This window comes from Podarcis bocagei, assembly GCF_964188305.1.
Source record: "Podarcis bocagei genome assembly, chromosome: 14".
In the NCBI taxonomy this organism is placed as follows: Eukaryota; Metazoa; Chordata; class Lepidosauria; order Squamata; family Lacertidae; genus Podarcis; species Podarcis bocagei.
Window position 1 is genome coordinate 894,256 of NC_138139.1, and position 27,229 is coordinate 921,484.

General features: G+C 46.5%; 1 long non-coding RNA gene across 1 annotated transcript in view; it reads left to right on the top strand.

The window, feature by feature from the left end:
* Positions 1-3,654: 3,654 nt before the first annotated feature.
* LOC308573608 overlaps positions 3,655-27,229 on the top strand; it is a 91,694-nt gene continuing 68,119 nt past the window's right edge. Inside the window, exon 1 of the long non-coding RNA XR_014002137.1 lies at positions 3,655-3,749. This is a non-coding gene — a long non-coding RNA (uncharacterized lncRNA). The remainder of the gene's footprint in view (positions 3,750-27,229) is intronic.

The window sequence follows — 27,229 nt, forward strand, 5'->3', positions numbered from 1 at the left end:
ACGTGCCCTTGGGGTGCCATGTGCAATCCCAATGTCTTTTGTTGGTTTGTCTCCGTCTCTGCAAAGAGCTGCAACACACACATCTGGGTGCAGGCAGAAGTACAGCCTGCACCTCCAGGTGGGGAGGGACTAGGGGACCTATTGGGTCTCTCCCAACTCTACAGGTCTATGAGTCTATTAAATCCTAGAGAACTGCTGCCATTCATTGTAAACTAAGGTTAAGGGAACTCATCTAAGCATCAGGCCAGATACCCATCTTCCCTACCCCTTGAGTGAAGAGGCTGCAAAATGGCAAATGCAAATCATTGTAAACAAGTGTAAAGTGATGCATGTTGGAGCAAAAAAATCTTAATTTTTTGGGGCTCATGGGGTCTAAACTGGAGGAGACAGACCCGGAACAAGACCTTGGGGTTGCAGTGGATATCTCAATGAAGATGCTGATCCAGTGTGCAGCAGCTGTGAAAAAGGCACATTGCCTGCTAGGAATCATTAGAAAATGAATTGAAAATACAACTGCCAATAATATCATAATGTCATTATATCAATTATGGTATGACTACATTTGGAGTACTGTGCACAGTTCTGGTCACCTCACCTCAAAAAGGATACTATAGAGTTGGAAAAGGTTAAGAAAAGGGCCACCAAAATGACTAAGGGGATGGTGAACCCCCCCAGTGAAGAAAGTTTGAGGCCTTTTTAGTTTGGAGAAAAGGCAAGGAAGAGGAGACACAACTAGGGCTGGGCAATATATCAATCTAATGTCCAAAACCAGTTTGAAGTCCATATTGTGGTAATCATAATTTCATAATTTTTAACACTGATGACCATAAGTTTATTCACAACTGCTTTAAGAGATTAAGCCTTCTATCCTATCAGCACTTGATAATGGATGGAGACTTTAATGAATTTTTAGATCCACAGATGGATATCACCTCAGTAGCCAGGAAAAAAAGGACAAAGGTTAGAGCGACAATTAATAAATATATGATACAGTGGAATTTAGTGGATTCATGGAGACTGCATCATCCTAAGGAAAAATCATATACCGTACATATTTTGCAAGAATTCATAATACCCAGCATAGAATTAATTTTTTTTCTAACATCAGCATCATTGCATCCCTTTAGTAGCCAATGTGACACTGATATTCCCATGACAGCTGATCACTCAGCGGTAATACTGGAATATAATTTATCTAAAACCCAGGAAGGTATGAGGATATGGTATCTTAATATATCATTACTAAATGAAAAAGAACTTCATTCAAAATATAACCCAAGAAACACAAATATATTTTAAAAATAACTCCAAATCTTCAATGTCAAGACTGATGGAATGGGAAGGATATACAGTGGTACCTCAGGTTAAGAACTTAATTCGTTCCGGAGGTCCGTTCTTAACCTGAAACTGTTCTTAACCTGAAGCACCATTTTAGCTAATGGGGGCCTCCCACTGTTGCCGCGCCTCCGGAGCCCATTTTCTATTCTCATCCTGAAGCAAAGTTCTTAACCTGAAGCACTATTTCTGGGTTAGCGGAGTGTGTAACCTGAAGCGTATGTAACCTGAGGTACATCAGAAGCTTACATCAGAGGGAAGATAATATCCTTCTCTGCCAACAATGCCAAGCTGCAAAGATTAAAAGAATATAATATTAAAATTTCTTTAAAAACACTATGGCACCCCATGGCAAATGACCCATCTACGGGTACATATGAAATAATACAACAACTAACATTAGAACTGAATAATATACTAGCTCAAAAGATTGAGTTCAGCCTACTAAGTCTAAGACAAATATATTGGGAACAGGGAGAAAGACTGACAAAAATTCTAGCTAATTGTCTAAAATAAAAGAAAGCGAACCAAATAATACCCTTAATAAGAAATGAAATAATATCGCAGCGACCTCATCAATAGATATCAAAAATGAATTTTTTTAATTCTACAAACAAATTATATTTAGGGCCAGAAAATATATCAGAGGATGAGGTGGAGAACTTCTTTCAAGATATTAAAATACCAACTATTGAAGAATATAAAAAAGATATGCTATCAGCACCCCTAAATATATCAGATATTGAGAATGTAATAAAAACAATGGGGAATGGGAAATCACCTGGACCAGATGGTTTTCCTATAGAATTGTATAAAATATTCAAAAATCTACTAGTTCCCAGACTTCTATGAGGAAATAGCTCATAAAGGTATATCTGCTACAACATTCCATGAAGCTTTAATAATAATTATTCCAAAACCTAACAAAGACCCTACTAAATGTGCAAATTATAGACCAATATCACTAATGAATGTTGATGCAAAGATTTTGAATGCAATATTGGCGGCAAAATTACAAAAAGTTATTCAAGACTTGATACCTAATAATCAATCAGGTTTTATAAAAACAAGACAAGCTACAGATAATATCAGATTAACAAAGATTTGATGAAGAGGATTTTATGATATTGTCATTAGATGCAGAAAAGGCTTTTGAAAGAAATAATAATAATAATAATAATAATAATAATAATAATAATAATAATAATAATTTATTTGTACCACGCCCATCTGGCTGGGCTTCCCCAGCCACTCTGGGCGGCTTCCACAGAGACCAAAAATACACTAAAATGTCACACATTAAAAATTTCCCTGAACAGGGCTGCCTTAAGATGTCTTCTGAATGTCAGGTAGTTGTTTATGGCTTTGACATCTGATGGGAGGACGTTCCAGAGGACAGGTGCCACTACTGAGAAGGCCCTCTGTCTGGTTCCCTGTAACCTCCCTTCTCGCAATGAGGGAACCGCCAGGAGGCCCTCGGCGCTGGACCTCAGCGTCTGGGCAGAACGATGGGGGTGGAGAAGCTCCTTCAGGTATACTGGGCCGAGGCCGTTTAGGGCTTTAAAGGTCAACACCAACACTTTGAATTGTGCTTGAAAATGTACTGGGAGCCAATGTAGGTCTTTCAAGACCGGTGTTATGTGGTCTCGGGGGCCGCCCCCAGTCACCAGTCTAGCTGCCGCATTCTGGATTAGTTGTAGTTTCCGGGTCACTTTCAAAGGTAGCCCCACATAGAGCGCATTGCAGTAGTCCAAGCGGGAGATAACCAGAGCATGCACCCCTCTGGCGAGGCAGTCTGCGGCCAGATGGAGCAGGTAAACAGCTGCCCTGTACACTGAATTGACCTGCGCCTCCATGGACAGCTGTGAGTCCAAAACAACTCCGAGGCTGTGCACCTGGTCCTTCAGGGGCACAGTTACCCCATTCAAGACCAGGGAGTCCTCCACACCTCCCCGCCTCCTGTCCCCCAAAAACAGTACTTCTGTCTTGTCAGGATTTAACCTCAATCTGTTAGCTGCCATCCATCCTCCAACCGCCTCCAGGCACTCACACAGGACCTTCACCGCCTTCACTGGTTCTGATTTGAAAGAGAGGTAGAGCTGGGTATCATCTGCATATTGATGGACACCCAGTCCAAACTCCCTGATGATATCTCCCAGCGGCTTCATATAGATGTTAAAAAGCATGGGGGAGAGGACAGAACCCTGAGGCACCCCACAAGTGAGGGCCCAAGGGTCTGAACACTCATCCCCCACCACCACTTTCTGAACACGGCCCAGGAGGAAGGAGCGGAACCACTGTATGACAGTGCCCCCAGTTCCCAGCCCCTCTAGACGGTCCAGAAGGATGTTATGGTCGATGGTATCAAAGGCTGCTGAGAGATCCAGCAGAACTAGGAAACAGCTCTCACCTTTGTCCCTATCCCGCCGGAGATCATCGACCAGCGCGACCAAGGCAGTTTCAGTCCCATTATGAGGCCTGAATCCCGATTGGAAAGGATCCAAATGGTCTGCATCCTCCAGGCGTGCCTGGAGTTGTTCAGCAACCACCTGCTCAATCACCTTGCCCAAGAATGGAAGATTTGAGACTGGGCGATAGTTGGCCATACTGGCCGGGTCTAAAGATTTTTTTAAAGAAGCAGTTTAATGACCGCCTCTTTCAGCGGATGTGGGAATGTTCCCTCACAGAGGGAGGCATTCACCACCCCGCAGAGTCCATTGCCCAGCCCTTCCCGGCTTGCTTTTATTAGCCAGGATGGCCAAGGATCAAGGAGACAGGTGGTTGGTTTCACGCGTCCAAGCAGCCTGTCCACATCCTCAGGGGTAATGGATTGAAATTGATTCCATGCAACTTGACCAGACAGAATAATAGAATCATAGAGTTGGAAGAGAACACAAGGGCCATCGAGTCCACCCCCCTGCCAAGCAGGAAACACCATCAGAGCACTCCTGACATATGGTTGTCAAGCCTCTGCTTAAAGACCTCCAAAGTTGGAGACTCCACCACACTCCTTGGCAGCAAATTCCACTGTCGAACAGCTCTTATTGTCAGGAAGTTCTTCCGAATGTTTAGGTGGAATCTTCTTTCTTGTAGTTTGGATCCATTGCTCCGTGTCCGCTTCTCAGATCAGCAGAACACAACCTTTCTCCCTCCTCTATGTGACATCCTTTTATATATTTGAACATGGCTATCATATCACCCCTTAACCTCCTCTTCTCCAGGCTAAACATGCCCAGCTCCCTTAGCCGTTCCTCATAAGGCATCGTTTCCAGGCCTTTGACCATTTTGGTTGCCCTCCTCTGGACACGTTCCAGTTTGTCAGTGTCCTTCTTGAATTGTGGTGCCCAGAACTGGACACAGTACTCAAGGTGAGGTCTGACCAGAGCAGAATACAGTGGCCCTATTACTTCCCTTGATCTAGATGCTATACTCCTATTGATGCAGCCCAGAATTGCATTGGCTTTTTTAGCTGCCGCGTCACACTGTTGGCTCATGTCAAGTTTGTGGTCAACCAAGACTCCTAGATCCTTTTCACATGTACTGCTCTCAAGCCAGGTGTCACCCATCTTGTATTTGTGCCTCTCATTTTTTTTTGCCCAAGTGCAATACTTTACATTTCTCCCTGTTAAAATTCATCTTGTTTGTTTTGGCCCAGTTCTCTAATCTGTCAAGGTCGTTTTGAAGTGTGATCCTGTCCTCTGGGGTGTTAGCCACCCCTCCCAGTTTGGTGTCACCTGCAAATTTGATCAGGATGCCCTTAAGTCCATCATCCAAGTCGTTGATAAAGATGTTGAATAAGACCGGGCCCAAGACAGAACCCTGTGGCACCCCACTAGTCACTCTTCTCCAGGATGAAGAGGAACCATTGATGAGCACCCTTTGGGTTCGGTCAGTCAGCCAGTTACAAATCCACTGAGTGGTAGCATAGTCAAGACCGCATTTTACCAGCTTCTTTACAAGAATATCATGGGGCACCTTGTCAAATGCCTTGCTGAAATCAAGGTAGGCTACATCCACTGCGTTCCCGTCATCTACCAGGCTTGTAATTCTGTCAAAAAACGAGATCAGGTTAGTCTGACATGACTTATTTTTCAGAAATCCATGCTGACTATTGGTGATCACAGCATTCCTTTCTAGGTGCTCACAGACTGTTTGCTTAATGATCTGCTCCAGAATCTTCCCTGGTATTGATGTCAGACTGACTGGGCGGTAATTATTTGTGTCCTCTCTTTTCCCCTTTTTGAAAATAGGGACAACATTTGCCCTCCTCCAGTCTGCCGGGACTTCGCCTGTTCTCCAGGAATTCTCAATGACTGCCAGTGGTTCTGAGATCACATCTGCCAGTTCTTTTAATACTCTTGGATGCAGCTCATCTGGCCCTGGAGACTTGAATACATCTAAACTAGCCAAGTATTCTTGTACTATCTCCTTAGTTATTCTGGGCTGTGTTTCCTCTGCTGAATCATTTGCTCCAAATTCTTCAGGTCTGGCATTGTTTTCTTTATCGGAGAAGACTGAGGCAAAGAAGGCATTGAGGAGTTCAGCCCTTTCTGTGTCCCCTGTTTGCATTTCACCATCTTCTCCTCTGAGTGACCCCACTGTTTCTTTGTTCTTCCTTTTGCTACGAACATACCCATAAAAGCCTTTTTTGTTGCTTTTAACCTCTCTAGCAAGCTTGAGTTCATTCTGTGCTTTAGCATTTCTGACTTTTCTGTCTACACGTGCTGGCTATTTGTTTGAATTCCTCTTTGGTGGTTTCCCCCCTTTTCCATTTTTTGTACACATCCTTTTTAAATCTTAACTCAGTTAAAAGTTCTTTAGATAGCCACCCTGGCTTCTTTAGGCACCTTCCATGTTTTCGTCTGATTGGTATTGCCTGACGTTGTGCTTTTACTATCTCCCTCTTAACAAACTCCCAGCCATCATGAACTCCCTTTCCTTTTAGTATTACTGTCCATGGGATCTCACCCAGCACTTCCCTAAGTTTTATGAAGTCTGCTTTCTTAAAGTCAAGAAATTGAGTCCTAGTATGCTTGGCTGCTCCTTTCCGCTGTATAGTAAACTTCAGAAGAGCATGATCACTCGCGCCTAATGATCCTTCCACTTCTACCCCACTAACCAGGTCATCAACATTGGTTAGGACCAGATCTAAAATGGCTGTTCCTCTTGTTGCTTCTCCCACTTTCTGGACAATGAAGTTGTCTGCAAGGCCAGTGAGGAATCTGTTTGACCTTATGCTCTTGGCTGAGTTTGACATCCAACAAATATCCGGGTAATTGAAGTCCCCCATTACTACTATCTCCCTTCCTTTTGCATGCTTGGCCATCTGTTCCAGGAAGGCATCATCTATGTCCTCCGTTTGGCTTGGGGATCTATAGTAAACTCCCACAATGAGGTCACTGTTATTCTCTCCCTTAATTTTGACCCAAATGCTGTCACTTTGGCTTTGAGGTTCTAAATCTTGGATCTCTTCACAGGTATACACATCCCTGACATATAACGCCACTCCTCCTCCTTTCTTGTTTGGTCTGTTTCTCTGAAATAGATTGTATCCCCCCATTATTACATTCCAATCGTGGGACTTATCCCAACAGGTTTCAGTGATGCCTATTTATCCCACCAGGATAAATAGTGCCTACTTATCCCACCAGGTTTCAGTGACAGAGCTCTAGCACTCTCCCGCCCCAGCCCTGCTCCCACGGTGGTGTCTAGCTCCTTCCGAATATGAGTGATTTTATTTGCAAAAAACTTTGCAAAATCGTTGCAGGAGATCTTGGGGTCTTTACAAGGCCTCGGTGGTAAAGGTGGTTCAGTTAAATTGCGGACCACCTGAAAGAGTCTCCTGCTACTATTTTCTGCAGATGCAATAGATGCGGTGAAGAAGGTCTTCTTCACCGTCGCTATCGCCACTTGGTAGGCTCGACGTTGAGCTCTAACCTGTGTCCGGTCTGATTCAGAATGAATTTTCTGCCACCGACGTTCTAGCCGTCTCAGCGATTGTTTCATCACCCTCAGCTCCGAAGAAAACCATGGGGCTGTCTGGGCTCCATGCAATCGGAGAGGGCGCTTCGGAGCCAGACAGTTAATAGCCCTGGTTAACTCCGCATTCCAGCGGGCCACCAGGGAATCAGCTGAAAGGCCATCAACACGGGATAAAGCATCCCCTGCCACTCTCTGGAAACCATTTGGATCCATTAAGTGGCGGGGGCGGACCATCCGAATTGGTCCCACCTCCCTGCAGAGGGGAAGGGTCGCGGAGAAGTCCAGTTGCACCAGGAAGTGATCTGACCATGGCACTTCTTTTGATTCACAAAAATTCATATAAATTCATAGGGTTTGTGTTACATAAATTTGGTTTCTCTATAGAATACTGTAATTGGATTAAAATGATTTATAAAAACCCAATGTTCTGGACAAATGGAAGAATTTCAAATTTAATTAGTTTAAATCGAGGAATGAGACAAGGATGTCCTCTTTCCCCATTACTATTTAATCTCTGCCTGGAACCATTAACAAGAGCAATAATTCAGGATGAGCATATCAAGGGTGTAAAACACAACAAACATAATTACAAAATTGTATTATTTGCGGATGATAACCTTTGATTTATTACAAAACCAGAAGATACAATTCCAAAAATTATGGAGAAAATAAAAACCTTCCGGAGGCGGCGCCATCGGCAATGGCGGATTCCCTCTAGTCTTGAGGGAGTAGCTCCGCGGAAATCGGGTCTTGCCGCTACGGCGAAGCGGGGACCCCCTTGAAAATCACAGGCGGGTGAAGCCTGTGACTGTGGGACTCGGCGGGCACCCTTAGCGCCCCGCCAATCAGCGAGGGAACCCTGGAAAGGGTCCCGGAGCAAAGCGGGGAGTTTGGCGCGGTGCTGAGAGTTAACTGCTTCTTCCATGGAGTCTTCAGCCGCACTGCTGTTGCCGGAGAGCGCCGATCTGTTTCCTGTGGCAATTCGGCTAAGAAACAACTACCCGTGAGTAGGTTAAGTCTGAAGATTGGGGAACTTAAGGGGGGAAAAAGGATTAATTCGGCACCGAAGCGGGAAGGTGTAAACAGGAAGTCCGCCTTCCTTTTATGTAAATAGATCAAAGCAAAGGCTGTCAAAGCAAAGAGCCTGAAAACTGCGTTGAAATAGACTCAAATCCTACATCAATAAAAAGAGAATTCCCTCCCTGTGGTGCGGGGAGAGGGGAGGGAGAAGGGGAAGTATCTTTTGCCCGCAAAAGAAGAGAGAAAGGGAACTAAGAACACCACTTAATGCCTGGGAACGGACTGTCAAAGGACTTTGATACAGCCGTACTGGGAAACGCGCTGTTAAAGGACAATGTAACTTTTTGACAGCTAGCTCTGTAAGAAGGATACTTTGATTCTGAAAAGTCTTACTTGATTTGAAACTGTTGCTCTTTTTGACTAAAGGGGGGAATTTCGAAAGTTGGAATAGTTATTTTACTGTTACAAACTGGAACTGCTATTGTGTCCCCCTAGAGGAACTTTGAAATTGCTACAATTGGCCAGGGAATTTTCCACTCTAAACTGGCCATACCAAAGGGGGATTTTACACCATAAACAAGTAATCGTGGGACTGACCTTGATCCTTAGATAAAGTGTTATGGCTGCCTTGACTCAGGAAAAAACAACAAGATCTGGTAAAATTAGACTGCAGCAGCGTAGACCGTCAGCATCTGGCCTCCCTGCCCCACCAGGGGAAGATCCAGCCCAGGTGGCATCTAAAGGAATGGCAGCTGAAAGGGGCTTAGCTACAGCCTTAGATAAAATTTTTGAATCTTTGGAAAAGTTGAGCAAACAAGTGGCTGAAGCGACAACTAAAATTGATCAAAACACTACAAGCATTAATAATTTGGGGCAGAAGGTGAACTCAAATACAGAATCTATTGAGAAACTGCTGCAGGAATCTACTTCGAACCGAAAAATAGCTGAAGAAGCTAAAGAAAAAGCATTGGCTGTAGAGGAAAAAATATCACCGATTTGCAGGCAGCTTGAGGACCAGTGGCGTAGCGTGGGGGTGCAGGGGGGGCCGTCCGCACCGGGCGCAACATCTGGGGGTTAGGGTTAGGGGGCGCAAATCCATGGGTTAGGGGGAGCATATCCACGGGTTAGGGGGCGCAAATTACTTGCCTTGCCCCAGGTGCTGACAACCCACGCTACGCCACTGTTGAGGACCATAAGTCTTTGCTGTCTATGATTGAATTGAAAGAAAAACAGACAAATTTAAGGATTAGGGCTGTACCTGAACTTGAGAAGGACAGTTTGATTGACTTTCTTACGCAAGAATTTGCAGACTTTTGGAATTTAGACTCAGACAAGTTGGATTTTAAGATATTAAGTGCGTTCAGACTCGGAAGAGGGGGGAGAAAGAACAGGGTGAGAGAGTTTGATCACCCTCCGATCAAGAAAGGAGAGAGACAGAATATTAAGTCGGCACTTCCAAAGGGCCTTGGAAATAGGTGAATCAAGAGTGGAGATATTCAAGGACATTCCTAAACATCTTTTGGATCTTAGGTCTAACTACGGAGATCTAGTGGCCCTGCTAAGAGGAAATAGAACCATCTTCAGGTGGGAATTCCCACAAGGCCTATCTTTTACCTTTAAAGGGAAAAAGTTCAAAATAACATCAGTGGAAGATAAAGAAAAATTTCTGAAAGAACACGGAGAAGATCTGCAAAAAGAAGCTGAAGAAGAGATAAGAGGAGGGCAACCAAAATGGTCAAAGGCCTGGATACGATGCCTTATGAGGAATGGCTAAGGGAGCTGGGCATGTTTAGCCTGGAGAAGAGAAGGTTAAGGGGTGATATGATAGCCATGTTCAAATATATCATGTCACATAGAGGAGGGAGAAAGGTTGTTTTCTGCTGCTCCAGAGAAGCGGACACAGAGCAATGGATCCAAACTACAAGAAAGAAGATTCCACCTAAACATTAGGAAGAACTTCCTGACAGTAAGAGCTGTTTGACAGTGGAATTTGCTGCCAAGGAGTGTGGTGGAGTCTCCTTCTTTGGAGGTCTTTAAGCAGAGGCTTGACAACCATATGTCAGGAGTGCTCTGATGGTGTTTCCTGCTTGGCAGGGGGTTGGACTCGATGGCCCTTGTGTTCTCTTCCAACTCTATGATTCTATGATTCTATGAAAACCAGGAATACAAGACATAGTACCACAACCTTTGGGATAGGACAAGTTAGAGAAGGCGGTACCACTGACAGAACAAGAACAACTACTTGGTGCAGTTGGAGGAAAGTAAAATAAATACATCATGTCCCTGCAACTATTAAGTTGGAATATTCATGGACTTAATTTCCCGGAGAAAAGGAAAAAAGTTTTTCATTTACTGAAAAAGGAACAATTGGACTTGATTTGTTTGCAGGAAACACATGTGATAAGGCTTCATAGGAAAGTATTGATTAATAAAAGATTGGGCCAGGAGTTCATTTCATCGGACAAGGTTAAAAAGAGAGGAGTAGTAATTTACGCCAAAGAAAGCCTAACACCGAAATTTATCTTTAAAGATGACCAAGGAAGATATGTGGCAATTGAAATCCAAACACAAGGGGAAAAATTCTTGATAGTAGGAGTATATGCACCAAATGAGGGGAAATCTGAATTTTTTAAGAAGTTGCATGAGACATTGTTAGACTATATGGATTACAACATTATTATGATGGGAGATATGAATGGAGTGGTATCTACAAATATGGACAAGTCGCAGAGACAGCTAGTTACTAAAGATGGCAGACTACCAAAACCTTTTTTGAGATGACTGACAATATGGACTTGATTGACATTTGGAGAATAAAGAACCCCTTGGGTAGAGAGGGGACCTTCTTCTCTGAAGTCAAACTGACATGGACAAGAATTGACCAAATCTGGATAACTAGAGGACTGGCACCTAAGACACGAAAAGTGGAAATTTGCCCTCAAACTTGCTCCGACCATAATGCTGTGAAAATGGAGATGAAGCTAACACCTGCCGGTTCCTTCAGATGGAGGATGAATGACACCCTGTTTAGAGATCAAGAAATTACTAAGAAGGCCCAAAAAACCTTGAGAGACTATTTTGAGATAAACATGAACATTACCATCGAAAAAAGAGTAATCTGGGATGCAAGTAAAGCAGTTATGAGGGGGTTTCTTATTCAACAGAATGCAATAAAGAAGAGAACTCAAAATGAGAAAAAAGATAAAATCTTGGAAAAAATAAAAGAGGGTGAGAAGAAACTGAGAGCGAAACCAAAGTCACAAGAGATTCTGAAAGAAATAAAGTTATACCAAGTTCAATATATGAAGATGATGAATCAGGAAATAGAATGGAAAATTAAACAGATGAGACAAAGGACATTTGAATCGGCTAATAAATGTGGAAAACTGTTAGCCTGGCAAATGAAAAAAAGACAAAACCTCAACACCATTACCAACTTGGAAGTGGAAGGAAAGAACATCCAGAATCCAGTGGAAATTAGAAAATGCTTCCAGAGGTATTTTAAACAGTTATACTCACAAGGGCCACAGAAAGAGGTTGATTTAGACCAATTTCTAAAAATTAATGGACTTCAAAAAATCTCTCAAGAAAACAAGTTAATGTTGAACTACAAAATAACAGAACAGGAGGTGGAAGGTGCCATTCAGAACATGCAGTTGGGCAAATCTCCAGGGCCAGATGGTTTAACCTCAAAATATTATAGATCCTTGAAGGATTGGATAATACAACCACTAAAGGAGGTTTGTAATGAAATTTTGGAGGGGAAAAAAGCGCCAGAGTTGTGGAAAGAAGCTTATATTACACTAATACCGAAAAATGAGTCTGAAAAGACGCAACTTAAGAATTACCGCCCTATATCCCTGCTTAATGTGGATTACAAAATTTTTGCAGACATTTTGGCTAAAAGACTGAAAAAAGTCCTAGTAGAGGAGATTGTTAGGATATTTCCGTTCCACCTTAAAAGGGAGCAGGATGTTTGTGTCACAGCCTGCGTATTTCCTGTTCACAGGATGTTTATGTTTTTCTATTGCTTTCGTTTCTCTCTCTCTGTCGGAGACACTGAAGTAGGCAGTCAGTCATGTCTTTCTCTGTTCTGATCAACGCTGAATAAAGCTTGTAAATAATGCTCTCCTGCGTGCAGCTTTTGGCTGTGCATTATCTGCTGATAGAGTGTGCATGAGCTCTAGAAGAAACTCATGTCGCTAATTGCTGATACTGCATGGCTACGGGAGATCGATGGATCGTCCAGCACACGGCTTGGGGCCATGATGGACTTTATCTCCCCGGCAGTATCCCAACAACAGGTTTCGGGCCCAGATTCATGGCACTTACAGGAGAGTAAGACTGCGATAGACTGCGTTGAGAGGTATGTGGAGGAAAAGCGAAAGTAAAGCTTTTCTGTTAGCCGCGGCAAGAAGCTTTTGATGTCCGGCAGGCCTAATTTGTCTGGGCGTCGAGCCCAGCAGGCCTCAAGATTTATGGCTGCTGAGATTAGAAGTCTCTGAAGTGTGAAAGGCTCACGGCTCAAAGGAAAAGCTGGAATGGAGTTTTTCCAAGCTTCTGAAGCTGATGAGTGCCCTAAGCTAAATCGGCACAACTATAAAACCTGGGCAAAATGGTGTGAGAGTTTGCTGCGTCAGTTTGGAGTGTGGCATACTGTGTCTGAAGCCCCTCCAGTTCCTCTGACAGATAGATGGAAGGCCGAAAATTCAAAGGCGATAGACATAATAGTCTTGTCTGTCTCTCTGGAGGAAATTGTGACGTTAGCTGGCAACATCACTGCACGTAAGATGTGGCATGCTTTAAAAATGGCCCACCAGCCAGTCATCCCAGCCCAGAGTTTGACTGCATCGGAGGTCCTGGCTGTTTCCCAGAATGTGAATGAATGCAGGGATGCCGAGGGCACCGGTTGCAAGCTGCAGGGGGAGCTGACTGTCACGTCATCCCAGGCAGCATTCCAGCCTCCAGGGGGACCAAAAGAGTCGGCAGCTGAAAGCTCTGTGTGCTGGTCCCGGGGGTAAGGTACCGTGAGTGTAGCAGAGTCCACACGAAGCGGGGCGAGGTCCGATGCAGAGAGATGGGCGGGGAACAGGAACGCTGGAACAGAGGGCTGAGCAGGTAACAGGAACACCGGATGGTCGGGAACAGGAGGCCGAGCAGGGAACAGGAGTACTGGATAGTCAGGAACAGGAAGCCGAGCAGGGAACAGGAGTACCGGTTAGTCAGGAACAGGAGGCCGAGCAAGGATCAGGATCACAGGAAGGTCCGAAGCCAACAACGACGTTGCTCCCGCAACCTGGGGCCGGGATGAGTGGGCTTTTATCCTCTTCTAAGGTCAGGGGCGGTCCCGACCCCCAGGAGCCCCGCCTACTCTGGCCTTAAGGCGAGCACTCCTCCTGGGGGCAACTAGTTCCCTTCGCCTCTCTGCCCTAAGCCTCTGCAGATCAGGAGAGGCCGAAGGGTTACTGGGCCCTGGAGGAGGCTCACCTGTGGCCACTGAGTCATCAGGCCCCTCTGGGGCCAGGAGGACTTCACCTGGGGCCAGCTCCTGCTGCACTGCCACAGGTGCAGGCTCTTCAGCCTCTAGGCCTTGCCCCAGTTCAGCCGGCCCTGGAGGCGGGGACTCCTGTGCAGGCTGGGATTCCTCTGTTTCATCCTCCGAATCGGAATCCCAGGCCATCACACCATCCCCCCTCCCAGGCCCCTCCCCTCAACCGAGGGTCCGGACCCGGCTTGCCGGGGTACGTCGCATGGAACTCTCGGAGGCAGGCAGGTGCGTGGACGTTGGCCACTGGTTCCCAGGAACGGTCCTCCGGTCCGTACCCCTTCCAGTCAATGAGATACTGTAGCTTTCCCCTGCGGTATCGGGAGTCCAGGATGCGTTCCACCTCGTACTCAGGCTCTCCCTGAACCAACACTGGCTGCGGTTGGGGACGGTTCGGGTGGAACTCGTCGGGTGGGGCCACAGGACTCAAAAGGGACCTGTGGAAGACCGGGTGAACCTTCAGGGTTGCGGGTAACCGGAGACGGAATGCCACAGGAGAGACTTGGTCCACGATAGGGAACGGGCCGGTGAAGCGGGCGTCCAACTTCCGCGAAGGTCGAGAGGGGTGGAGATGGCGAGTGGAGAGCCAAACCAGGTCACCGACGCGAAGTTCCGGCCCCACCTGGCGGTGCCGGTCGGCCTGGGCTTTGTACGCTTCCTTGGCCTGGTGCAGTTGCTCCACCAAAAGCTGTTGCTGGGACTGGAGCTCTTGAAGCCACTCCGTCACTGCCGGGACCGCGGATGCCGGCAGCACCTCTGGAAACAGCCGTGGATGATAACCATAGCTGGCCTGGAACGGGGTCTGCTGGGTGGACGCATTCACCGCGTTGTTATAGGCGAACTCCGCCAATGCCAGGTGGTCGACCCAGTCATCCTGCTGGTAGCTGCAGTAACACCGGAGGTACTGCTCTAGCACCGCGTTCGCCCGTTCCGTCTGGCCATCGGTCTGTGGGTGGTAGGCTGACGAGAGACAGACCTCTGTCCCGAGGGTCTGGTGTAATGCTCGCCAGAACCGGGATGTGAACTGAACGCCCCGGTTGGACACCACGCGCTCAGGTAGTCCATGCAGGCGGAAGACATGCTGAAGGTACAGCTGCGCAGTTTCCTTGGCTGTGGGTACAGATGGACAGGGAGCGCAGTGTACCATCTTGGTGAAATGGTCGGAGAAAACCAGAAGGCAGGTACAGCCACGAGACGAGGGTAATTCCGCTACAAAGTCCAACGAAACCGTGTGCCAAGGGCGCGGTGGAACTGGCAATGGCTGAAGTAGGCCGGGGGGTCGCCCGGTAGGACCCTTGGCGCGACGGCAGACATCACAACCAGCAACGTAGCGAGCCACGTCAGCCTTCAGGCGGGGCCACCAAAACTCCCGACTGACCAAATGGGTGGTCCGATACCGTCCAAAGTGCCCCGCTGCTGGGGCATCATGGGCCATCCGGAGAACCTCCAGCCGTAGTGGCCCTGGCGGGACGTACAGACGACCGTGGTGCAGCAGCAGGCCCTGATGCAGGACCAGCCCCGGATATTGTGGACTGGACCCTTCAGCCAGCTCCCGGAGACGATCCTGGGCCCAAGCGTCGACCCGCTGATGTTCCCGCACCCGAACCTGCAGTGGCTGCGCCTCCTGGGTGGCCAGGAATGCAGCCGGAGGTAGAATCGTGGTGGGTTCTGCTTGCTGTACCGTGTCTGCATTGCCTTCAGGTTTCCGGGACAGAGCATCCGCCTTCTGATTCTGAGAGCTAGGGATGTAGCGGATCCGAAACTGGAACCGGGAAAAGAACAACGCCCACCGGATCTGTCTTTGGTTCAGCTTGCGGGTGGTCTGGAGGTACTCCAGGTTCCGGTGGTCGGTTCTCACCTCCACCGGATGTCGTGCCCCCTCAAGATGGTGGCGCCAGACCTCAAAGGCTACCTTGATGGCCAGTAGTTCCCGCTCCCGCACAGTATAGTTACGCTCCGCTGGGAGGAGCTTGCGGGAATAGAAGGCGCAGGGTAAAAGTGGCGCTTCCGGTCCGTGCTGCTGAGACAAGACGGCACCGAGAGCCGTACTGGAGGCGTCAGTCTCTACCACAAAGGGTCGAGAAGGATCCGGATGTTGTAAGATTGGCGCTCTCTGGAAACAGGCCTTCAACCCTTGAAACGCCTCCTCCGCCTCCTTGTCCCAGGAAAACGGCGTCTTGGGGCGCAGTAGTCGGGTCAACGGGGTGGTGCGGTGAGCATAGTCCGCAATGAAGGTTCGGTAATAGTTGGCGAACCCCAGGAAACGCTGTAGGTCCTTGCGGTTCCGAGGTGCCGCCCATTCTCGAACCGCTGCCACCTTCCCAGGATCCATCTGCACCCCACCTGGTGAGAGTCGGTGACCCAGGAAGTCCACTGACCGCTGATGAAACTCGCACTTGCTGAGCTTTGCATACAGACGATGCTCGCGCAAGCGCTGCAGCACGGTCCGGACATGGCCTTCGTGGCACGCCGGGTCACGGGAGTAAACCAGAATGTCATCCAAGTACACCACCATGTACTTGTCTAGCAAGTCCTGGAACACGTGGTTGATGTACCGTTGGAACACAGCAGGCGCGTTGCACAAACCAAAGGGCATAACCAGGTATTCGAACTGTCCGTACCGGGTCCCAAATGCGGTCTTCCACTCATCCCCGGCGCGGATCCGAATCAAATTGTAGGCACCCCGGAGGTCTAGCTTGGTGAACACCTGCGCCCCTTGCACCCGCTCCAGTAACTCCGAAATAAGGGGCAAAGGGTACCGGTCCGGGATGGTGATTTTGTTCAGGGCCCGGTAATCATGGCAAAGGCGGAGCTCCCCACATTTCTTTTTAACAAAGAGCACTGGCGCAGCAGTGGGCGAGGTAGAAGGCCTAATGAACCCACGCTCCAGGTTCTTGCGCAAGAAGTCCTGTAAAGCCTCGCGCTCTGGCTCGGTTAACGAGTATAAGCGACTCACCGGTAGAGGCGCTCCGGGCTGGAGGTCTATGCCACAGTCAAAGGACCGATGCGGCGGCAGCTGGTCTGCCCCCCGTTCCTCAAACACATCGTGATAGTCCCGGTATTCAGCGGGGAGCGTTGCAGCAACCTCCTCAGTGGGCGCAGCTGCTAGCATCTCAGTCTCAGCAGGAGAACTGGGGTCTGGGAAGTGTACAGTCCGTTTGACCCAGTCAATCCGCACATTGTGAGCCTCCAGCCAGTCCATCCCAAGCACCAGGGGGAACCGGGGCATGGAGGCAATATCCAGAGTTCGCATCTCACGGTGCTGCTGGAGGCACAGGACCAGGGGCTGGGTCTCCTGAGTGACGGCACCCGAACGCAGGGGCCGTCCGTCGATTGCCTCCACCTGCACCGGTTCTGGCTTGTTCCGCAGTGGCACCCGATGCTGGGCAGCAAAAGCAGCGTCCATATAAGAGCGGGTTGCGCCCGAATCCACCAGCGCATGGGTAAGAATCCATGGCCCTCCTGGAGGGTATAGATGTACCGGAACCATAAGGTGTTGTAATTCAATTGGTGCGGCCCCATTCTGTGCTGTTTGGGACCCCAGGTAGCCAGGGCCATCAGCTACTGGGGTTTGGTGGTTTCCCTGCGGCTGGCGTTTCTCAGGACAGGACCTTGCATAGTGTCCGCTTCCGCCACAATAGAGACAAAGATTCCCCTCCCGACGCCGCGACTTCTCTGCGGGGGAGAGGTGTGGCCGCACTGCCCCAAGCTGCATAGGTTCCTCCAATGACTTAGCTGGGCCCGTGGGGCTGCTGGTCGACACTGGGGCCAAGAACTGGAGGTGCCGGCGGTCCCGAGCCTGACGCCGGTCCTCTAGCCGATCGTCAATCTGTAGACTCCATTGGATAAGGGTGTCTAGCGTGGTGGGGCGTTCCATCGTGGCCAGCTGGTCCAGTATCTCATCTGAAAGCCCCTCGAGATACTGGTCCCGGAGAGCCGCGTCGTTCCAGGTCAAGTCCTGTGCCAGCAGCCGGAATTCTGTGGTTTATGCGGCCACCGTGGACTTGCCCTGTCTCAACCGCTGAATCGCCCGGTTGGCTTGACTCCCTTTCTGGGGGTTGCCGAACGCGGCCTCCAAACGATTGCAAAACCCCGTATAGTCTGCCAGCAAGGGGGAGTCTTGCCTGAGTAGCGGCAACGCCCACTTGGCCGCCTGGTCCTTTAACAAACTAATCAAAAAGTGCACCTTGGTGCGCTCGTCAGGAAAGTTCCGGGCTCGCCCCTGAATATATAGCTTGGCCTGGGCCAGGAACATAGGAAAGCTGGCCGGGGCTCCATCAAATTTCTCAGGCAAAGCCACTGGGTACTTGCCGGGAGTCGGGGCGTCGGCCCCAGGAGCCGGTAGGGCTTCTAAGCGTTGCTGAAGTGCCACGACCGCGTCACTGAGCTGCTGCACGGTGTGAGTTAAGGCCTGGTTCTCCTGGGCCAAAGTCACCAGTGCAGCCGCCTGGTCCTCCATGACCTCTGGCTCTTCCCGAATGCACCCCTACGAAGGGGGAGTGCGGGTGGGGCGGGAGCAAACTGTGCTGGTCCCGGGGGTAAGGTACCGTGAGTGTAGCAGAGTCCACACGAAGCGGGGCGAGGTCCGATGCAGAGAGACGGGCGGGGAACAGGAACGCTGGAACAGAAGGCTGAGCAGGTAACAGGAACACCGGATGGTCGGGAACAGGAGGCCGAGCAGGGAACAGGAGTACTGGATAGTCAGGAACAGGAAGCCGAGCAGGGAACAGGAGTACCGGTTAGTCAGGAACAGGAGGCCGAGCAAGGATCAGGATCACAGGAAGGTCTGAAGCCAACAACGACGTTGCTCCCGCAACCTGGGGCCGGGATGAGTGGGCTTTTATCCTCTTCTAAGGTCAGGGGCGGTCCCGACCCCCAGGAGCCCCGCCTACTCTGGCCTTAAGGCGAGCACTCCTCCTGGGGGCAACTAGTTCCCTTCGCCTCTCTGCCCTAAGCCTCTGCAGATCAGGAGAGGCCGAAGGGTTACTGGGCCCTGGAGGAGGCTCACCTGTGGCCACTGAGTCATCAGGCCCCTCTGGGGCCAGGAGGACTTCACCTGGGGCCAGCTCCTGCTGCACTGCCACAGGTGCAGGCTCTTCAGCCTCTAGGCCTTGCCCCAGTTCAGCCGGCCCTGGAGGCGGGGACTCCTGTGCAGGCTGGGATTCCTCTGTTTCATCCTCCGAATCGGAATCCCAGGCCATCACACTCTGTTTCTCATGGGAACCAAGGTCATCGCCTTTGCAGAGGCCGGAAGGGCAAAGGTAAACAGAGGCAGACGCCTGCAGATGGCCAGAAGCAGAGGGAGGGTGAAGAGCCCACGCCCTTGGAAAACAAGGCTTTGTTTGCTGGCACAGCTTCACCAAAGGCTAAAGGCAAATCTAATGGCCAGGAGCAGGGGGGCAAGCTGCAAAAGCCCACGCCGGTGGAAAACAAGGTTTTGCTTGCTGGAAAGACTGCTCCAAAGGCCAAAGCCAGGTTCGTTGTGGATTCAGGCAGTACCCGCCATATTTCAAAGGACTGCCACCTATTTATCTCCTTCAAACCTCAAGAAGGTGAGATCCACCTGGCTGACGGAAAGACGTTGTGAATCGCAGGAGAAGGGACTGTGAGACTGGCAAGTCTGCACACAACCATCAAAGGTGTACTTTATGTTCCAGGCACTGCAGACAACTTGCTCAGTGTCCCACAGCTTACTGGGCGTGGTTTTGAGATTTCCTTCAAGAGGAGCGTTTGTGTCATCAGAAAAGGCAAAGAGGACATTTTGCATGCAGAGTTTATGGATGGATTGTTCTGTATAACTTATGACGACACTGGTGCTGTTGTGTCTAATGTTGATTCTTGTTGTGTTGCACAAACTAATAAAGTTCTTCATGCAGGATGCATTCACGATGCACACAGAAGGTTTTGTCACCTCTTGGAAGGCACTGGCCACGATGCCAGAGATGGTTGAGGGTTTGACCATCAAACCCTGTAAGTTTCACATGAAATGTGTATCTTGTGCAGAGAACAAGGTGAAGGTTGCTCTAAAAGGCAAGGAATCTAGCAGGCAGGCTTCCAAACCCTACCAGCTAGTGCATGCAGACCTGGTAGGTCCACTTGCGCCCTCTCTGGGAGGAGCAAGGTACTTCATGGTTCTAATTGATTCTTTTTCCAGGTACATTCATGTGTTTATGCTCAAGCAGAAATCACAAGCGTTTCCAAAATTCAAGGCATTCTGTGCTTGGTTGGAGAATGTTCACGGTAAACGTATTGGCTGTCTCTTTACTGATCGGGGCGGGGAGTTCACTTCTCAGCAGTTTGAAGCTTTCCTGACTGAGAAGGGAATCCAGCATGACTTGTCAACGCCTAGATCGCCATGGATGAATGGACTTGCGGAGCGAGCAAATCAAACGTTGCTGCAAGGAATGAAAACCTTGTTGCATGATGCCAATCTCCCTGATAAGTTTTGGGGGGAGGCTCTGGCGAATTTTGCTTACACTTTTAATCGCAGATTGTCATCACCTATTGGTTGTACCCCCCTATGAGAAGATGTTTGGTAAGAAACCCAACATCAAGCACATGAGAATCTTTGGTTCTGACATGTGGGTACACACCCCACAAAGCAACAAGCTTGGGAAGCGTGGGGCACATGGTTTGTTCATGGGGTACGAAAAAGGTGCATACAGGGTGTGGATGACTGACTCTAAGTCCATTAAGTTCACAAGGAGTGTTGAGTACAATCCTAAGTGGGGGGGGGGGAAATGTGGGAATTTTCCAGAGTTACCCAGAGGAGGATGAAGGTGATGTGAAGAAAGCAGATAATGTTGAGGAAGCTGAGGATGATGATCAGAGTTCGGATTCCAGTTCAGTGGGCGGCGCTGCTGCTGGTGTCAGTGACAGTGATGACACAGCAGACTACAAGAGCGCAAAGGCCTCAGTCAGACCATCTGATGCATCTGACAATGAACTGGAAGAACCACTGTTCACCATTGGTCACTTTTCTCCTAAGAAAGAGGAGATGAGTCCAGAAGACTTGCGTCTAGTACGCAGATCTGAGAGGGCCACAAAGGGCAGACCTCCAAAGAGATTTGCTGATGAGTTTGCTAAGACGGCAACTGCTGTTCTTAGCAGCTCAGAGAAGGTGTGGGAACCTTCAAGCTTCAAAGAGGTTCAGGAGTTAACCTCTAAAGATGCTGAGCCTTGGCTTAATGCCATGAAGGCTGAAGTTGATTCCTTGAACAGGAACCAAACTTGGGAACTGGTACCGGTAGTCCCAGGGATGAGACTGGTTGGCAGCAAATGGGTCTTCAAGGCCAAGAGAGACCAGAATGGCAAGGTTGTCAGACACAAAGCCAGATTGGTTGCCAGAGGTTTTTCACAGGTACCAGGACAGGATTACCATGAGACCTACTCACCCACCGTCAAATATGAGAGCATTCAGCTGATGCTCAAGATTGCTGCGGAAGAGAAACTGCATGTTTCCCACCATGACATTAATACAGCTTTTTTGTACGGGATTTTGGGGGAGGAGCTGTTTATGGTTCCACCTGACGGGATGCAGATACAGAAGGGAATGGTCTGTAAACTCCGGAAATCCTTATATGGTCTCAAGCAGAGTGCCAGGTGTTGGAACACAAAGCTCACTGAGACATTGCTTTCTCTAGGTTTTCACCAGGGCAAAGCTGATCCGTGTGTGTTTGTCAAGGAGGAGGGGCAAAACAAACTGTATTGTTTATGTTTTGTTGATGATCTTCTGATGTTTTGGAAGAATCAGGCTTTTATCAAAGCACCCTAGCTCAGCTGAAGGAGCACTTTGACATGAAGGATCTTGGTGAGGTATCCAACTATCTTTCTCTGCAGGTGGAGAGGGACCAAGCAGGTAATTTTCTGGTACACCAAACACAGAAAATTGCTGATGTTTTAACCAGGTTGAATTTGTTTGATGCAAACCCAGCAGACACACCGATGGTGACAGGTTACCAGGTAGACAGTACTGCTGAAGCGTTTTCTGACACAACGCTGTACAGATGCATTCTAGGCAAGTTGAATTTCATTGCTACATGCTCAAGACCTGACATAGCTGTAAGCACTAACCTGCTTAGCAGACATGCCAACAATCCTACGGTTCAGGATTGGAAAGCTCTGAAGCGCATAGCCCGCTATTTGAAAGGGACTATGCACTACAGGCTGAGGTTCACCAGTCAGAAGACTGGAGGTCTTGAAATCTTTGCAGATGCAAGTTTTGGAAGTGACACCACGGATGGTACAAGCACTTCTGGAGTATGCTACATGTACAACCACTGCCTGTTTGACTGGTTGTGCAAGAAGCAGACGACAGTGAGCCTAAGTTCCTGTGAAGCAGAACTCAATGCTCTGTCATTTTCACTCATGGATTGTGAATGGTTGATGCAACTGTTTAAGGACATCAGAGTTTCTGTCAAATGTCCTGTACAAGTGTATCAAGACAATAGATCGTGTTTGGCTTTGCTGAACTCAGAGAGTTGCAAGCAAAGAACCAAGTACTTGCAGATTAAGCTACATCGTGCAAGAGAGTGTATTCAGAAAGGACTCATTCAGGTGTCCTACATGCCAGGAAATGAAATTCCTGCTGATCTGTTGTCTAAGGTTGTTAACAGAGAACAACTTAAGGTTTACGTACAAAGATTGCAATTGGGTTGAACCACAGGTACTACAGGTTACACGGAAAGGGGGAGGGTGTTAGGATATTTCAATTCCACCTTAAAAGGAAGCAGGATGTTTGTGTCACAGCCTGCGTATTTCCTGTTCACAGGATGTTTATGTTTTTCTATTGCTTTCGTTTCTTTCTCTCTGTCGGAGACACTGAAGCAGGCAGGCAGTCATGTCTTTCTCTGTTCTGATCAACGCTGAATAAAGCTTGTAAATAATGCTCTCCTGCATGCAACTTTTGGCTGTGCATTATCTGCTGATAGAGCGTGCATGAGCTCTAGAAGAAACTCATGTCGCTAATTGCTGATATTGCGTGGCTACGGGAGATCGATGGATCGTCCGGCACATGGCTTGGGGCCATGATGGACTTTATCTCCCTGGCAGTATCCCAACAGAGATACATAAGGACCAAGCGGGCTTTCTCCCGGGCAGACACTTGTCTGACAACACAAGAAATATAATTAATATTTTAGAGAAGTTGCAAGTGAATATTAACACTAAAGCTGTTTTAATTTTTGTAGATGCGGAGAAAGCCTCTGACAATATTTCTTGGAGTTTCATGAAGAAAAATCTTCAGGGGATGGGGGTTGGCCAAGGGTTTGAAAATGGTATAGGTGCAATTTATTCAGAGCAAAAGGCCAAACTAATAGTTAATAATGTGGTAACAGAGGAATTTAAGATAGAAAAAGGGACACGACAAGGCTGTCCAATTTCCCCATTGCTTTTTATTTCGGTCCTGGAGGTTCTGCTAAACATCATCAGAAGGGACCGTTTGATCAAGGGTATACAGGTCGGAGCTAAACAGTACAAATTGAAAGCTTTTGCAGATGACTTAGTATTGACGTTACAGGAGCCAGAATCTAGTACTAAAAGAGTATTAGAATTGATTCAGGAATTTGGTCATGTGGCAGGATTTAAGTTGAACAAGTTAAAAACTAAGGTGCTTGAGAAAAATTTAACACCGATTGAGAAAGAGAGGTTTCAGAAGGAGACAGGTTAACATTGGTCAAGAAAGTAAAATACCTGGGGGTTAATATGACCGCTAAGAATTTAAACTTATTTAAAGACAACTACGAGAAATGTTGGTCAGAAGTGAAAAAGGACTTAGAGATATGGTCAAACTTGAAGCTTTCCTTGTTAGGTCGAATTGCTGTCATAAAGATGAATGTATTGCCAAGAATGTTATTTTTGTTTCAATCATTGCAAATTTTGGACAAAATGGACTATTTCAAGAAGTGGCAGAGAGACATTTCTAGATTTGTCTGGCAGGGAAAGAACCCCAGAATAAAATTTAAAATATTAACTGATGCAAAGGACAGAGGTGGATTTGCCCTGCCACACCTTAAACTTTACTATGAGTCAGCAGCATTTTGCTGGCTGAAAGAATGGCTGCTTCTTGAGAACACAGACATTTTGGATTTAGAAGGTTTTAATAATGTATTTGGATGGCATGCATATTTGTGGTATCACAAGGTTAAAGCACATAAAGCATTTAAAAACCATATTGTCAGAAGAGCATTGTTTAATGTCTGGACAAGATATAAAGATTTACTTGAAAACAAAACCCCAAGGTGGCTATCACCAATGGAGGCGAAGGCTCAGAAAAAACTTAATATGGAGGCCAAATGGCCAAAATATTGGGAAATTTTGGAACAAGAAGGAGACAAATCGAAATTGCAGAGTTTTGAGAAATTAAAAGATAAAGTGCGAGACTGGCTTCATTACTATCAGATAATGGAGGCATATAACTTGGATAAGAAAATTGGCTTCCAGGTGGAAAAATCAAAATTAGAAACAGAACTGTTAGAACCTAAAACTAAGACTTTGTCAAAGATGTATAACTTGCTGTTGAAATAGAATACTCAGGATGAAACCGTGAAATCTGCTATGATTAAATGGGCACAAGATGTCGGACATAACATTATGTTTGCTGACTGGGAACAGTTGTGGACCACAGGGATGAAATTTACGGCATGTAATGCCCTAAGAGAGAATATTATGAAAATGATATACAGGTGGTACATGACACCAGTCAAGCTTGCAAAAATCTATCACTTGCCCGATAATAAATGTTGGAAATGTAAAGAAACTGAAGGTACATTCTTTCACCTTTGGTGGACGTGCCCAAGGATTAAGGCTTTCTGGGAGATGATCTACAATGAAATGAAAAAGGTATTTAAATATACCTTCCTGAAGAAACCAGAGGCCTTTCTCCTGGGCATGGTCAGCCAATTGGTGCCAAAGAAGGATAGAACTTTCTTTATGTATGCCACAACAGCAGCAAGAATACTCATCGCAAAGTATTGGAAGACACAAGATCTACCCACCTTGGAAGAATGGCAGATGAAGGTGATGGACTATATGGAATTGGCAGAAATGACTGGCAGAATCCGAGACCAGGGAGAAGAGTCGGTGGAAGAAGATTGGAAAAAGTTCAAAGATTATTTACAGAAATACTGTAAAATTAATGAATGTTAGAATGATGTTGGATAGAAACTAAGTGGTCTTTTGCTGTAATGCTATAAGGGAATATGAGAAAATGGTTATTAATAGGTAAAAAATTAATGTTATAATATTTAAAAATTGAAGATTAAGATGAATGAAGAGGGGAGGGATTTGCTGAATTAACAATTTGAACTGGAATACAGAAAAGGAAGGCGCAAGGAGGTCCGGGAAATAAGCAAATGAAAAATATGTGATGGAAAGACTGAATTGTTTTTTTAACTATTTTTATTTTGTATTTTTCTTTTTTCTTCTTATTTTGTAATCTTTTGAAAATCTTAATAAATATCATATATATATATATATATATATATATATATATATATATATATATATGAGAAAATAAAAACCTTTGGCAGAATATCGGGATATTCTATAAACTGGACAAAATCAGAGTTGGGCCAAGGGCTACATTGTATAGAAACCATCAATTTCGGATGTGCAAAGACTTTATCAAATACTTGGGTATAATGATTTCATCAGATATAGACCAAATTGTAAAATTAAATTTGAATCAAATTATAAATGAGATTTGACATAGAAAGGTGGGGACCTCTAAACCTCTCCCTTTGGGGAAAGGTTAACGTCCTCAGAATGAATGTTGTTCCAAAGCTTTTATACATTCTTAGAGGATTACCAATACATATTCCCAAATTTTATTTCCAAAAAATAAATCAACTATTTAGATTGTGCCTGTGCGGTACAAAGCCACCAAAAATATCACTACATAAAATTCAACTGCCAACTAAGGAAGGTGGCTTTGGTCTCCCAAATCGGGAACTATATCACCAGGCTTACCTGCTGAGTAAGACTAATGACTGGAGAGCTAGCAGGAATCCCAATTGGGCTACTCTCGAGTATAGTTTCTTTGAACCTCTTATAGGGTGGACTAAACTTGGCTCCAATTTTATGAAATATCCTATTATCCTGGAGACTATTAAAGCACCTATAAAAATTTGGATGAATATAAATAAAAATAATAAAGATGACCCCTATCAGCATGAGAAATTAACAATATGGGCCAGCCCAAAATTAAAAATTGGAAATAAAGTAATAATTTGGCAAAATTGGATGACAAAACGTATTTTGACATTGAATCAATTAATTGATGAAAATTACAAATTTGTGGAATATGACTTTGCAAGTAAAGTATGGATTAACCAGTGAAACACAATGGCAATACATCCAATTGAAACATATGTTGGAAAGGCAGTTTGGCTATAGCAGCTTCGGAAACACCCATGCTGCTACAAGATTTAATCCCTGCAACAAAAACAAAAAACTCTACACTTGCACTAAATAAAACCCTACCCAACAGGAAGAAATATGATTTAGAATATGATAGACAAAAATGGAGTGAAGAGTTAGGGGTACATATAACAAATGATATATTGGAGTCAAGTATAAAATCAACAGAGCTAGCCTCTATGGATTTAATACTAAGACTTATTCAGCAGAAAATAATATTCAGAGTCCACTGGACTCCTGCAAAACTATAGCAGAAGAAAATAACAAGTGCAGAAAACTGCTGGAGATGTGGGAGTAAAAATGCGAACTTAGTACATAAGATGATTAACCGCCCGATGATAAGATCATTTTGGTGCGACGTGAGGATACTTATAGTAAGAGTAATAAAAAGAAATTGTTATTTAGGGGAATTTAATTTAATTTTAAATTATATTCTGGAAACGTGGGAGATTTCAAGGGGTCAAAAAAAATGGGTGTACCGTGCTATATTAGAAGCAAAAAAACTTGTTTTGATGAATTGGAAGAGCCGCAAAACGATTCCATTGAGCACATGGATTGATAATATGGACAGATTAGCTACATATGAACGAATTGCATGTCGATGCAAATTAAGAATGGATAAATATGAAGAAATCTGGAATGAATATTCAAGCGATAAGGCGGATAGTGGGGGGAAGTGGGGGGAGGAGAGAGAGGTGGGAAAATATTGTTTAAAAGGTGCAGTCATAGGTATATCAGTGTATTTGAGAAGAGAAGACTCCCTGGAAAAGACCCCGATGTTGGGAAAGATGGAGAGCGCAAGGAGAAGGGGACGACAGAGGACGAGATGGTTGGATAGTGTTCTCGAAGCCAGCAGCATGAGTTTCACCTAACTGTGGGAGGCAGTGGAAAACAGGAGTGCCTGGCGTGCTCTCCATGGGGTCACGAAGA